At 40.6% G+C, this 13,605-nt stretch overlaps 1 long non-coding RNA gene across 1 annotated transcript; it reads right to left on the reverse strand.

The window, feature by feature from the left end:
• Positions 1-7,693: 7,693 nt before the first annotated feature.
• LOC119010569 lies at positions 7,694-12,442 on the reverse strand. The gene is made up of 3 exons (XR_005071998.1): positions 12,425-12,442; positions 11,946-12,009; positions 7,694-7,775 (listed from the first exon to the last, which is right to left on the reverse strand). It is a non-coding gene; the product is annotated as an uncharacterized LOC119010569 (long non-coding RNA).
• Between the last annotated feature and the right edge of the window lie 1,163 nt (positions 12,443-13,605).

The following is a 13,605-nucleotide window of genomic DNA, read 5'->3' on the forward strand; positions in this document are numbered from 1 at the left end:
GACTGAGTGGAGAACGTCACAAGCTGCATCAACATTGGCAGAGGGGTCAGATATACACGTTGAATACAATCACCTGTGTGAACTCCCTCAGGAGGTAGTACGACCTCATGCTAACCACTAAAAGTTTAATGGCCTTACTGCAGACCTGTTCTTTAATAGTGATGTGCCCAGAGTTACACCATCTGTCATTAACAAGCACCATAATGCTGCACTCACGGTAGTCCCTTTGTTGCCGGGTCAACGCTGTTAGATCATCCATCTTGTTGGGGAGAGATCCTACATTCCCCATGATGATAGACAGGAGAACTGTTTAAACTGGTGTTACCAGTGTTGCCTAGACTAATGCTTGTCTTAAAAAACTACAAAGCAAAAGACTTGTAATGTAATGTGATGTAAGTCTTTTGTGCAAATGTATGTGTTTTGTGAGTAGATAAACTCATGTGAATTCATGTTACTGCTGTTTTTTATTCGGATGATGCTACTGAAGGATCAGTTGTCACGTTTCTAGGAGCACAACTGGTGCCAGACTAATGAATAGAATATATGTTTGTTTTTGTTTTTTTTCTCACGTGTGCCATAGTACCTCTTTCTTTATGTAGACATCAATAGCTGCTATATATGTTTCACCACAGAGAGAAGAATCACTATGGGGAAACCGTTCCTTCTCACTACAGTCTTCTGTAACATCTGGACCCACTGCAAACTTCCAGCCCACTGTGCTCTATCAGAGTGAGTGAAACAATGCAATTATGACAACTGCACATGACATGACATTGCTGGAACTACAAAACCACTTGCTGATTGTACCAGCCTGTCAGAAAAACTGTTAAAATAATTCTGCAATGATTTAGAACTGGAGGAAGGAGATCAGAGTCAGCTCAAAGTTCAAAGAAGGTTTTAATCTTGTACAAGAGGAGCACTCACAGAGCAACATGCAGGTCTGTTACAAAGTGAACACTCAATGTCTTAGGAGAAAAGCATGGTATTTATCTGTCTCTGTGGGTGTGTTATCACTCTGCTCTCCTGCACTTAAAGGAGTCATTCACAAAGAAGGAAGTGATAACCTTGAGTAAATATTAATACCTTGAGTGATTATTCAATACCTTACATATGTCATAAAACAACACAAAGGGTCACAGATCACAGGTCACATTAAACAGTTACATTGAACTTTCCTGTGTGAGACTTCAGTTCACATCTCTCTTCATGAAGTACACAATTTCCTTCACAAAAACAATCATTAAGTTCAACTGTAAAAGTATCTTATTTCAACCTCTAATGGAAGAAGGAGGAAGTCAGGTGATAAATGTAGAGTGACAAAGTATGCATAGGGAGGAGGATAAGGTGCAGGACTTTCAGAGGAGGCATTCAGGAGGCTGCTGGTCATGTCCATCATAAATGGATGAAGAGTAGAACAAGCCAACCTAACTGGAAACTACTAGGCTAGCTAGCACTAACTCAAAGAATTTAACAAATAACTCATATGAGTTTCACTTCTGGGCTGCCAGAATACTGTGTACATAAGCTGCAAAATAAACAAGCAAAACCTGGCATGAAGGTCTGTGTTTGTGTTCGATCTATGCAAATACACTCACCAGATATACTCAGCTCACCAGCTACAGTTTGCCTTTATCCCTCCAAATTGGTATATAACTGCACAGAAAGACGTATTAAGTAATTGATACCTGACTTAAAATCCTCCAAAAGGCACCATCACCACCAAATTACCAATAATTTAATTTTAATTTTAACTGAGAAGCTGCTAGCTAAATTTTTACAGTCAACAACAGCTAGACTGGTTTGATGTTTTCCAGCGCAATAACTGCTCAAAATCCACCCAAAATTAAAACAAGTAAACAGACGAACAAACAAACATTATTTACATAAACTATTCTCAAACAGTAGTACAAGTAGAACTGGAAGGACACACTCCCTCTAGTGGTACATGGAGGATGCCCAGAAAGTTTTTCGGAAAATTAAACAAACATACAGTTAAAACCATCAACATACTGCAGATTTTTGAATTGGAATAATTAAACTGAAATGTAAGTTGAAAAAGATTTTGTCTAATTATGATATTTTTGTTTCAGCCTGTTACATTGTCATATTCATGCATATCCAGCGCACATACGTCATCCATGACTAGTTATGAGCTTGAATTAATGTTTGATTGCAAAATAGAACCAAGGTTAAATGAAAGTTTAAAAGCCACCACAAATGTGGCTCAAAATGGGAACTTTTTGGAGGACAGGTGCTGAGCAGAAGGAGACATTTTTGAGCATCGTGGTCAAACAAAAGCTCATGACAGTGAACCGAGCCCAAGTTTTTGAGGCTAGTTAAGCAGTGCAGCTGAAGCATCCACAGCACCTGTTAAAATAAGCAGTGAATAGCGTGCAACAGTAAGCTGTATAGAGTAGGTCTACAGTACTGTATTTTAATGTCAGTCATATTGGTGGTACTTGGAGGGCAGAATATTTCCATAGGTGGAAGGCTTACATGGTGTAAAAATGTTTGAGAAACTGTGATCTATAATAAAAAATACAAATGAATTTGTCAATAAAAGCCAGAGTATTTCTCAGTATGACATAATGAAACAACAATTCAAATGTTCAAGTGTGCTACACTGCAAATCAACCCTACACTGCAATGCAACCATAAAATTGTGCCCTTTGACTTTCATTTAGTTCAAGGTGAACACAACAATCTTATACCACACTGTTTTCATTGACCCTGAAGTTGTTTTGCTTTTTGCTCTCTCATACACATCATGTGTAATGTTGCACATACATTTTGCATGTAAAAGACAAATCGAACATAAATAGTCATTTGAATCTTGAGAAACTTCATGAGATATCATGACTCAAAATCATGCCTTGCAACTTTCTGCAACTACTGCCCAGAAGCAACAACAAGCTTGGAAATTGATTTCACACATTCTTCATCTAAAAGGCCCCCAATGTTCCCTGCAGCAAAATGCAGTCAGCAGGCTGTACCCTGAATACCCTGAAAAGACATCATCAGACAAAACTTCACTGAGGGCAACTTGCTCCAGCTGACAGCACTCTCCCCCCAGGAGGCTGCATCCCGAGAACAGCCTGCTCAACTCCATCATAGTTATTTCTGCCTGTTACACAATCTCACTTGTCTGCTTTAATCTATAGTCAATAACATACCCCGTTGAATGGTTGAATCTATTGAACACTCCAATTGTGAGTTTCTGATTAGTATTTAGTGTTTAACTTCCTCTTATCCTGTTACTCTCAGCCTGGTAAAAAAAAAAAAAAAAAAAAAAAAAAAGTTTTATACCTCAAAGTAATATGTGTTCTTCTCATATGATCACTGTGTATTAAGACTTGTAATGTACAGAAGCTATAAGTATTCAGAGGACAGCGACAAGCCAGAAAGAGGTGTCCTTTTACTCAGTTGGAGCCTATTTCCAATAAGCAGTATGTACCACAACAGACTGCAGTCTGAGAACATATTGGACTTGAGCCACTAGTCACTAACTTTGTTGGCAGTTTGTGTTTTTTTTTTTGTTTGATTTTTTTAAACGAGGTCTGGAGAGATCTGAAACTATCCAGGGTATGGCTAGAAAATGAAGTGTAAATATTAACTGTACACCTGACTTGCACCACAAGTAGGTCAAAGTCTTTTACCAATTTAATGAAAGATACCGCAGAGATAAACTGAAGATTTGTGCAGATGCTAACGCCACCATGATGTTGATATTTGAGGTTATAGGTGTCATATCAATGCATCATTGTGTCACAATTGTAGTTGTTGAAGGTAGTGCCAATAGGTGGCACATCCTCTTGTTTAGTGGGTAATTTAACCTGTACGTAGAAGAAAAGCAGATGTACTTCCACTCATGATTTCATTTTATATCATTTAATAACTAGTGCTGTAGAGACCTGGCATGGTATGGTCTGTAAAGTGTAATATAAATATGTGCGGAAAACCCCCCGTTCCCTGCCGTGTCTTTGAGTTAACCGGAGCCACTGGCACTACAAGTGGACCATAAACTTAATCTTCATCACCCATGTTACAATTGAATGCCTCGCCACAAATGTTGGCACATAAATATAAATTCATTAACATTTTGGTTATCACTTAATCCAGCACTATCATCCACTTACAAGTTCAATTTTTCTCGCACTTTGGTTTATGACCAAAAAAGTCAAGATTAAAGATGCAGTGAATTCTGGATCTGGATTTTGTTTTATTTTAAAATTCTGTCAAGCATATTATGTCTATAGCCTCCAACCAGAAGAAATAGTGATACCACCGGGGTGTGCATGGATTGTGATTGGGACCAAAAGGGGGCACAGAGAGCAGAGATAGTAACAGGGGCTGCTGGGTGGGACTACTACCAAGCATCTGTCAGATGCTCAGATCATCACACTAGTTATTTTTGTGTGATAGATTATTGCCTGTATTAATACTAACTGACTGAAATCATAATCTCGCCACCAAAGGACCTTTGGTGCATAAATATTGTTTCATTCAGTCAAAGAAATGTTGTTTCTGAGCAAATTTTGAGGCAGCGATAACAGTTAACCATGGAATGTTTAATGGAAGTGATTTAGTGGCAATATGCAAATATCAGAGAAGTAAATCATGGCAGCTGAGCAGAGTCCAGCTGAGACACAACAGTATGTAGTTACTGACACCTGCAGTGTTATCACAATAATCCTTACAGATGGGTTGGTGAAGTCTGGACACGCACAAATCTGATCTGATCAATTATGGTTCAGACAGCTTGTCTTGAGTCTTGTTTTGAGAAAACTATATGATTTGCCTGTGTTGTACTCTCAACGATGTTTTGATTTCACTGTACATTTATTAACATTGTCCACGATTCCAAATCAAGCACAACAACTTGGCCTCACTATTGCTCTACGGGTTCAACACCACAGTTTTTTCTTTTCCTTTAAAGGGATCCTAAAGGGCAAGTACACCATCTTTCTCACAGGTAAGTATTAAAAAATAATGTTTGTAACTGTCATGTCTGTAGAGTCTTGTCTTTTCTTATGTTCTGAGTATGGATTTATGTCTTTGTATCATGTCTTGTTGTGTCTTGTTTTGATTTTCCATGACCCTCTGCGTCCTTTAAGTTTCTCCTACGTTCTCCCCTCTGGCTCCCTCTGTCTGTAGTCTTGTTCCCTCCTGGTTTTCTCCTCTGTGCTCCTCCTCCTCGTCACCACACCTGGCCTCCTCCCTCCTTTCTCTTCACCTGTTCCTCGTCTGTTCATCAGCATCTGTGTATTTAGTCTGCGTTTTCCCTTCACTCCTTGTTCGTTCATTGTATCTGTCTGCATCCATGCACCTGTCCATGGTCTTCCTGTCTCTTGTTTGGTATGTTTTGGATTTTGGCATTTTTTCCCCATGTTTGATTTGAACTTTGATTTTTGATTTGAACTTTGCATTGTACTTTGCTACTTTGTCTTGCTCTTGTGCTGCTACTTTGGTTTTGGTCCTCGGACACATTTTCCTTTGTGGTCTTTGGTTTTGTTTTTGTATTTCACCTTTGTTGAAATAAAGCTCGCCTTGCGTTTTCCCCATTTCCTTGCCTGCCATGAATAACTGCATTTGGGTCCACCTCCTATATCCCTTCTAAGTTTTACCCCAACCTGACAGAATGAACGGACCTTGTAAAATGGACCCAGCAGTTAATGGTATGGTATCAGGACTTTATGACTAGTCCTACTAGCAGGGCTCGTCAAATTGCTGCTAGCAACCTTTTTTTCAAGCCACAGTCCAGCTCCAGCCTCAGCTTAAATGTCTCCTTTCTGGGGAACCCGGCTGGCCTACAAAGTGCCCCCACCAAGAAAGCGATGTTCTCAGCTGCTACCTGGCTCTCTGAAGTCTGGCTCTGGAGCCCCACACTGTCAGAAATCTTTCCGTAAAATAACAGTAAAAGTACTGGCAACTCATTACACAGGACTTTGACCATTAATTAAAAAACGTAATTTTGCCACCAATTAACTGGTCTTAAAAAGCAGATTTTTACCTTCAATTAACAATGAACCACAGACAAAATAACAGGACATTTTCAGTTATTTAATGGTTTATCTCTTATAAAATAGGATATTTGTGGTCATTTAATGGTGTTTTATAGTGGAAAAACAGGTCATTTTCTGTTATTAAATGGGGTATTTATAGTGAAATAGAACATTTTCTGTAAATCTAATTTCAGTAATTTACTGAACATTTACTGTGAAAAAAACAGGACATTATCCAGTATAAAATGATCTTTATCCTACGGTAAAGAACAGGAAGCCATCAGTTATTTAATGGTTTATTTGATTTGGGTAAATCATCCTTCAAATCATTATATTAAACAGTACATCTGTCAAGAGGACACTACAGATCCCTTTTAAAATGACTGTTTTCTTTCAACTGTAGCACAAAACTAAGACAACAGTATTATGGCCACACTAAGGGAAGCAAATAAAATAACTGATTTGATGACATGCCCATCTCCAATATCATGTAGCATTTTCTCATTGGCAGGTATGGGATGTAGCACTTGGAATGGGAAAGGAATGAAATTGTTGTTGCTTACCGGTGTCATCACGGCCTGAATGTATCTGTACAGATTCAACTATGTTGAACTATTTCTTTTAAGACTGAAGATTTCTTTGGTGTGATTAATCTGCCATTGTGTTCTGCATTGGGCTTTGCTCAATAAAGAACAACCTGATTGGCCCTGATTCGCTGTCATACAAAATACATGAAGGTATTCTATGAACAATTGTGTTATTTAAATTGCATTAAACATCAAATGAGCAAAATCATGAAGAGTGTACATAAAAACACAAAATGTAAACTGCAAAGATGTCGTCAACTTCAAGCACTCCTGCACTTGCTGGATGACATTAGGTCTGGACAAGCGATAGTGAGTCTTCAACAACAACACTCTTCTATCTGAAACCGACCTGAAACTGTCTTAGTTCATGTTCCCATCGTGTGTTCTCGGTAGACCTGGAAATACTTTGGAGCACAGGACCCAACTGGAGGAGAAGAGAAGTGAGGCAGACTCTTCCAGACACTGTGTGTGTGTGTTTGTGTGTGTGCGTGCGGAGATGGGGACTTGAGTTTGCTACTCAAACTCGAGTCGCAAACTTGAGGTTAGATCTTCATATACCGCATCATTTTATCATTTTTTATTTTAAGTGCAGCCAAACACCAGGCTAAAGAGAGAGGAACAGCAGAGCTCTTCTTATTAAAGCTCTGGCTAGTTGCGCTAAAAATGGACCCGAATGCCGAAGTGGAATCATTATTATCAGAATGAGCCCTGCAGTGGTCAGAGATGACATCATCAAGGTCAGAGGTTAACAGGTCAACCTACAGACCCTGGATGCTGATAACAGCTAACCTTGGACTCAGAGGGGAATAGCACTAGCATATCATAAAAAAAAAATATTGGTGAGATGAACGAGTTTCTCTGCAGATAATGTGTTATTTAGAGGCTGCATTCTGCTGCCCTGTAGACTCCATCATACTGATATATGCGGTTCTCAGCTGGATCTAATTTCGTCGGAATGATTTGTAATGACACCAAAGTTATCAGCCGCCTGGACTGTATTGGTGGCAAAATCCCATCCAAGTCTTCTGCTTTCAAAAACGTACAGTCATCAAGTTTTGTGACTCCAAGGTCCATCAACTTTGTGATAACAATGTCCACTTGCTCTTCTTCTGATCTTGTGCCTTACATGCTCCATGGTGGACTGTGTTTAAGTACAAACAGCTGCCTGCCATCTCTATGGTAATGCCTGATTGGAAAGTGATCAAGAAGCTCATCAATTCTTTTGCAAATAAAAGAGCCCCCCACACTCTGTACTTCAAAAACACCATGATCTGGATCAAGGCTTGCACTTTTCTGTCTAAGCACAAGAAGCACTGACTTTTCTTCTTTCACCACAATGCATGCAATCAGCCCGACAATTAAATTTCCAAGTTCACAGCTCACAATGACAAGCATATCATTTGCATGACATGTACCTCGTACAGTAATTCTGTCTATCACTACTGCATTTGAATGTGAGACATTAAACTCTGTCAATTCACCCTTAACCTGACTATCATACAGGTCTGAGTAAAACCTTGTACAGTCAGACATGATCAACTCAGGGCAGAACACATTGCCACAGCTTTGGTAGGCTCGAATACACCTCTTAAACTGTAGTGTAAGATCTGCGTAATGTAAGAGATAATGGTGTTTGGGTCTCATCCGTGTAAGAGGGAAGAGGATGTGTCTTGTTTCCAGGTACTCCTCAATGAGCACCTTCATGTATGCAACCTGTGACTCTGACAAGCTCAACCACCTGTCTCAGTAGCAGTATGAGTTGCCAGACTTCCTCCTTGGGGTCTCTGACTCATCTAACAGTATTGGTAAATGTCTAAGCAGCCACCAGTTTTGGGCAGCATGCCCGCCAAGTTTTGTCCCACTGGTAGGTATAACATTGGCCTTGTTCTTACTCTCTCCTTTGAAGGTCACAGTCCTGCTGTTAAGTACATTATAACTGAACGATTTCCTTGTTTTTACTAGAAACTGCAAGTACATCGCCAAATCATAGTCAACTATGCCCTCAAATAAATCATGGGCAAGGCAGGGTGGGAGTCCTGGTGTACAGACATGGAAATGTGTGAGCTTGTTAAGAACACTGTTTGATTTGATGCCTTGATGCATTTTCAGATCTGGGTTATTTTGCAACTCCTGCAATGATTCACTGTAACTAGCTGGTGTTCTCTCAGTGGCTGTAGAAAGAGGATTTCTTTGAAAGTCCTCTTTTCTAACATGACAGTCCCTACAAAAATATTCTGCACTGCTAAAGTTTTCAGTAAATCCTCCAAGATAGTGGGACCCAAGATTGTCTCCTATGACACAGGCAATACTGCCTCTGAAGGTTTTCCCTTCAACACAAATGCCTGTTGTCTCCAAGTCACCCAAGTCTGACATCAAAGTGTCAAAAACTGTGTCAGGTCCAAACCATTTACAGTCCCTCTCCAAACAAAGTAATACAAGCTGGATAGAATCAACAGTGGATCTGTTATGGGCATAGACATTAGCTAGACTGTAGTACACCGCAAGAACTTTATGCTTTTGCCTGGCAGACCCCAAGGGGTTAGCAACTTCAAAAGCATCGTGAAACAGCATGACCTGAAGAGCGTGCGGATCAGATGAAAACAAAACATTTGATTTGATGACATGCCCATCTCCAATATCATGTAGCATATTCTCATCGGCAGGTATGGGATGTAGCACTTGATGCCGTACACCTTCATTTGCCAAGAGAGCTTTTAAGCTTTGTAAGATGGGAACGTAATGAAAATGTTGCTGTTTGCCAGTGTCATCACAGCCTAAATTTATCTGTACAGGTTCAACTAAGCTTAACTCTTTCCTGTAATACTGAAGTCTTCTGTGGTGTGTGGTTAAGCTGCCATTATTTGTATGTAGTGTGTTCTGCATTGGGCTTTGCTCATATACATGTTGCCCTAGATTGTGTAAAGCCTCATCAGGCACACCATATTCTTGGAGACCTCTTGAAAACAAATCCATAGTAAACTCATAATGGAGTTCCTGAAGCACTCTCATTTCACTTGCAATCTTTGAGACTGTAGATGCTGGGACAAGATACTTGGCTTGTAAGCCAAGAAAAAAAAGAGCCATGTTTTCAGTGTATCTATCCTCGGCTGACCCTGGGTCAGTGTCTCTATCTTGCTGCCCTGCTGCACTCTCTCCATCATCATGGTGGATTTCACCGTCAATGTATGACCCTGGCCCATTATCAGAATCAGCATGTACATACTCTGTCTCACTGATATGACCTTGACAAATATGTGTAACATCACACTGCTTGTGACATCTTGACAAATGAGATGTAAAGGTAGATATGATTTTGAAAGTCTTTCCACATCCACCAAAAGGACATCACTTCACTTCAAGACCTTCTTTCATATGAAACTTAAGATGAGCTACAAGACATTTTATGCTTCCACACTCTTTGCCACAAAATTCCCAACAACACTTCAGCTGTACAGATATGTTACAATTAAAAGACTGTTTCCTCCCCTCATGGTGATTTCTGGTCAAGTGCACATTAAAGGAATTGTAAAAGGTAAAGCTTCTTCCACAATCTGGAAAACCATAAGGAAAAACTGCCCGGCTAATGTTTCTATGAGTCCTGTAATGTTTTAAACAGGCAGACACTGAGGCACTTGTGAACTCACAGATACCACATTGAAGTGTCATAGTGATAGCAAGTGAAAAAAAAAAAAAAAAAGAATGCATGGCAATCCCATAAAACAAGTAAGCTTTGTAGAGTAATGGATACTAAGGCTTCTAGAGAGTCAAGAGTAGTGTCCAAGGTAGTGTCAATGGTAGAGTCTGAGGTGTCATGTGGCGTAGCTGTCCAATGAATTTTGTATGGGTAGATGTTCACCTGAAAACAAATACAGTAATTTTAGCCAACAAATATTTTCATATTTGAACTGAAAACACTGTTATCGGCTTTATTGAACATAGACTATTACATTTTTTTCCTGAAACTGCACCAGGTTTTTTTTTATTGCAAAAAAAGTGTTCCAGGTTGCTTGAAATGAATTGCAGCATATTAGGGTTTCACCATTGTTGTCTCTTTCACCTTCTCCCTTATTTTCCACCCCTAAACTGCATCAGATTATGGCAAAATTCAAGATTAATTTAACGTTTTTATGTCAATTATGAGTAATGAACAATTATCTGAAAAAAAATACTGCACTGGCTGCAAAGAAAACTATTTTAAATAAATAAATTAGAAAATAAATAAATTCTAATAAATATTTGCACAATATAACATTATGCTCTGCTCTGATGCCAGTCCGAAGTAAAAATGAGTGCCGTATTTTGTCCGGACTATATGTGGCACTGGAGTATTAGTCGCATCTGTCACAAAGCCATGAAGAGGGAAAAAAAAAAACAACAACATACAAGTCGCATCGGTCTGTAAGTCGCATTTACTTTTGAGACAATTAATAGCTGGGTCTCATATAATGGCCAGGGCTTTGTGTACACAAACAAATAAATGCCGGAACTAAATATTCCGCTACAAACTGATAAAGTTTGGGATAAAGAAAAACAACTCAGTCCTGGAACAAACTGAAGGGGATTTGATCAGAATCTCCTTCAAATTGTGTTGGCTGTCTGTAAAGACTGATGGGAGTGAAGCTGACCTCATCCTCTGCTTCAGAGAGGGACAGCCTTGCACAGTCGGACCTGGGTCTCTGCTCCATGTCCGGAGCCAGGGACAGAGACAGACCAGCACATGTTGTGAAAATACTGGGAGTGAAGTGAAGCGCTACGGCGCAACAGAGAGAGAGACCCGGGTCTGACGGCTCAGTAAGGAGAACAGCATGTGATAAGGATGAAGATGAGCTACTGAATGAGGATGGATTTAGAAATAAAAGCCTCCCTGCCGTCTTGTGGTCATAGATGACATAGCCTAGATTTCTGATATACAAGTCATTTCTAAATATAGGTCGCATGGGCAACAAAAGTACTAAAAAAAAAAGCGCGACTTATAGTCCGGAAAATATGGTAACGTTAGTGTTCCTTTATATCACTGACGTATTTTTTTTTTTCTTGTTTAAGGCTGCTATGTTATTTATCTTTATGTTAGCTGTGGCTGCATATTCTTTACCTGTCTGCTCTGGTGAAATAAAGCCATATTTCTGCAGTCAATAGGTTAAGTTTTCCCATGTGCCATTTTTAACATGTCAACAATGGGACAACAGGCAGCTAACAGACCAACCTAGCTAAAGCTAACGTAGCTAGCAAGTGAGAGACCACAGTGAAATACCTCAGCGAACGTTAACTCTAATCCACTAACATGAACGTTTACATAACATTTATCTAATAATTTACAGAGAAAATCTCTCTTTGAAAGTTCAATCAATTGGCTTACCTTGACAAGTGAAGACGGCCGAGTGAGACCTTGATAGACCTGCACCTGCACTGACAGACGCACACTGAGGGAGGAGGGGGTTGCGTCATGACGTGTCACATGGTGGACAGAAAATACTGTCAATTATACTGTAAACTCACAGATGATGACCAACTGACGAGTGATCTTTATTACGACAGACAGGCTCACATACAAAGCAGCTGTTTCTAATCTTGCAAACAATTAATTCATTTCTCAGTTTCTAAATTTAAAATTATCAAACCAAGTGCTTGAATTTACAATACAGTATAACTAACGTTAACGTTGCAAGCTACCGTTAGTACTAGCTAGCAAACATTAACGTGATATCTGAGCCGTTGACTATTTGACTATTCCACAATATAACTTTTCCAACTCCTTTAGACCTACTGTTAATAAAACAGTTGCTTTATTATTGATTGGTTTATGCTGTATTGTTAATTAATTATTTGTTTCCTTACCACAAATGAAATGCTGACACCTGCAAACAATGGCCTCCAAGAGAGGTTGGTTGGAAGATCAAAATCCCATAATGCAATTCGGGATGTAAATTTACAGAAATAAACCTGTGAATCCCATTTATGGACAATATCTGTTAAAATGTACAATCATTCAACTGTTAAAACACAGATTTTTCTTACAGTGCAGCTCCATTGTCAACTGCCCAGCCAGCACTTGCTGGGTTTGCTCCACTAGTGGTGTGGCTGACACCCAGGCTGACACCTACCAGTGGCCTTCAGTCGGCAGTCCAAACGGCACCTATCCCTGCTCCTCGGTCGGAGGCCCAGCTGAGTGCTGTGCCTGCTCCTCGGTCGGAGGCCCGGCCAAGGTCGTTTGCTGCCAGCGACCCTTCATTGGCTCCCAGGCCACCAGCTCCCGGCAAACCTCCATCGGTGGTCTGGCCAAGACCCTGGAGTGTTTCCCAGCCAGCGGTCCGGGCTCAAGATAGTTTCAGCCCACGCCTTTGCCACCGGCCTCCAGTGGATCCCAGCCCACGCCTTTGCCACCGGCCTCCAGTGGGTCGCAGTCCACGCCTTTGCCGCCGGCCTCCAGTGGGTCCCAGCCCACGCCTTTGCCGCCGGCCTCCAGTGGGTCCCAGCCCACGAGTGCCTCAGCCTTCACCATCGCCATCGGGCTCTTGAGTACCTCAGCCTTCGCCCCCGCCATTGGCCTCCTGAGTGTCTCAACCTCGGCCTCCCTCCTCCCAGCTTTGTTTGGACTTTGGCCTCCCTCCCGAACCCCTCCACCCCCCTTCATCCTTTTGACTCTGGCCTTCCTCCAGACCCCCTCCATCCTCCCGACTTAATTTTGTCTGTGTTTGATGTGGTCTTTGGGGGCATCTGGAAGATGCTCCTCACCTGTTCCTCGTCTGTTCATCAGCGTCTGTGTATTTAGTCTGTGTTTTCCCTTCACTCCTTGTCCGTTCATTGTATGTCTGCATCCATGCTCCTGTTCATGTTCTTCCTGTCTGCTGTTTGGTATGTTTTGGATTTTTGGATTTTTTTTTAATTTTTTTTCCCCCATGTTTGATTTGAACTTTGATTTGAACTTTGATTTGAACTTTGATTTGATTTGAACTTTGCATTTTCCTTTGCTACTTTGTCTTGCTCTTGTGCTGCTACTCTGGTTTTGGTACTCGGAC

Source organism: Acanthopagrus latus, chromosome 21, assembly GCF_904848185.1.
Source record: "Acanthopagrus latus isolate v.2019 chromosome 21, fAcaLat1.1, whole genome shotgun sequence".
Classification (NCBI taxonomy): domain Eukaryota; kingdom Metazoa; phylum Chordata; class Actinopteri; order Spariformes; family Sparidae; genus Acanthopagrus; species Acanthopagrus latus.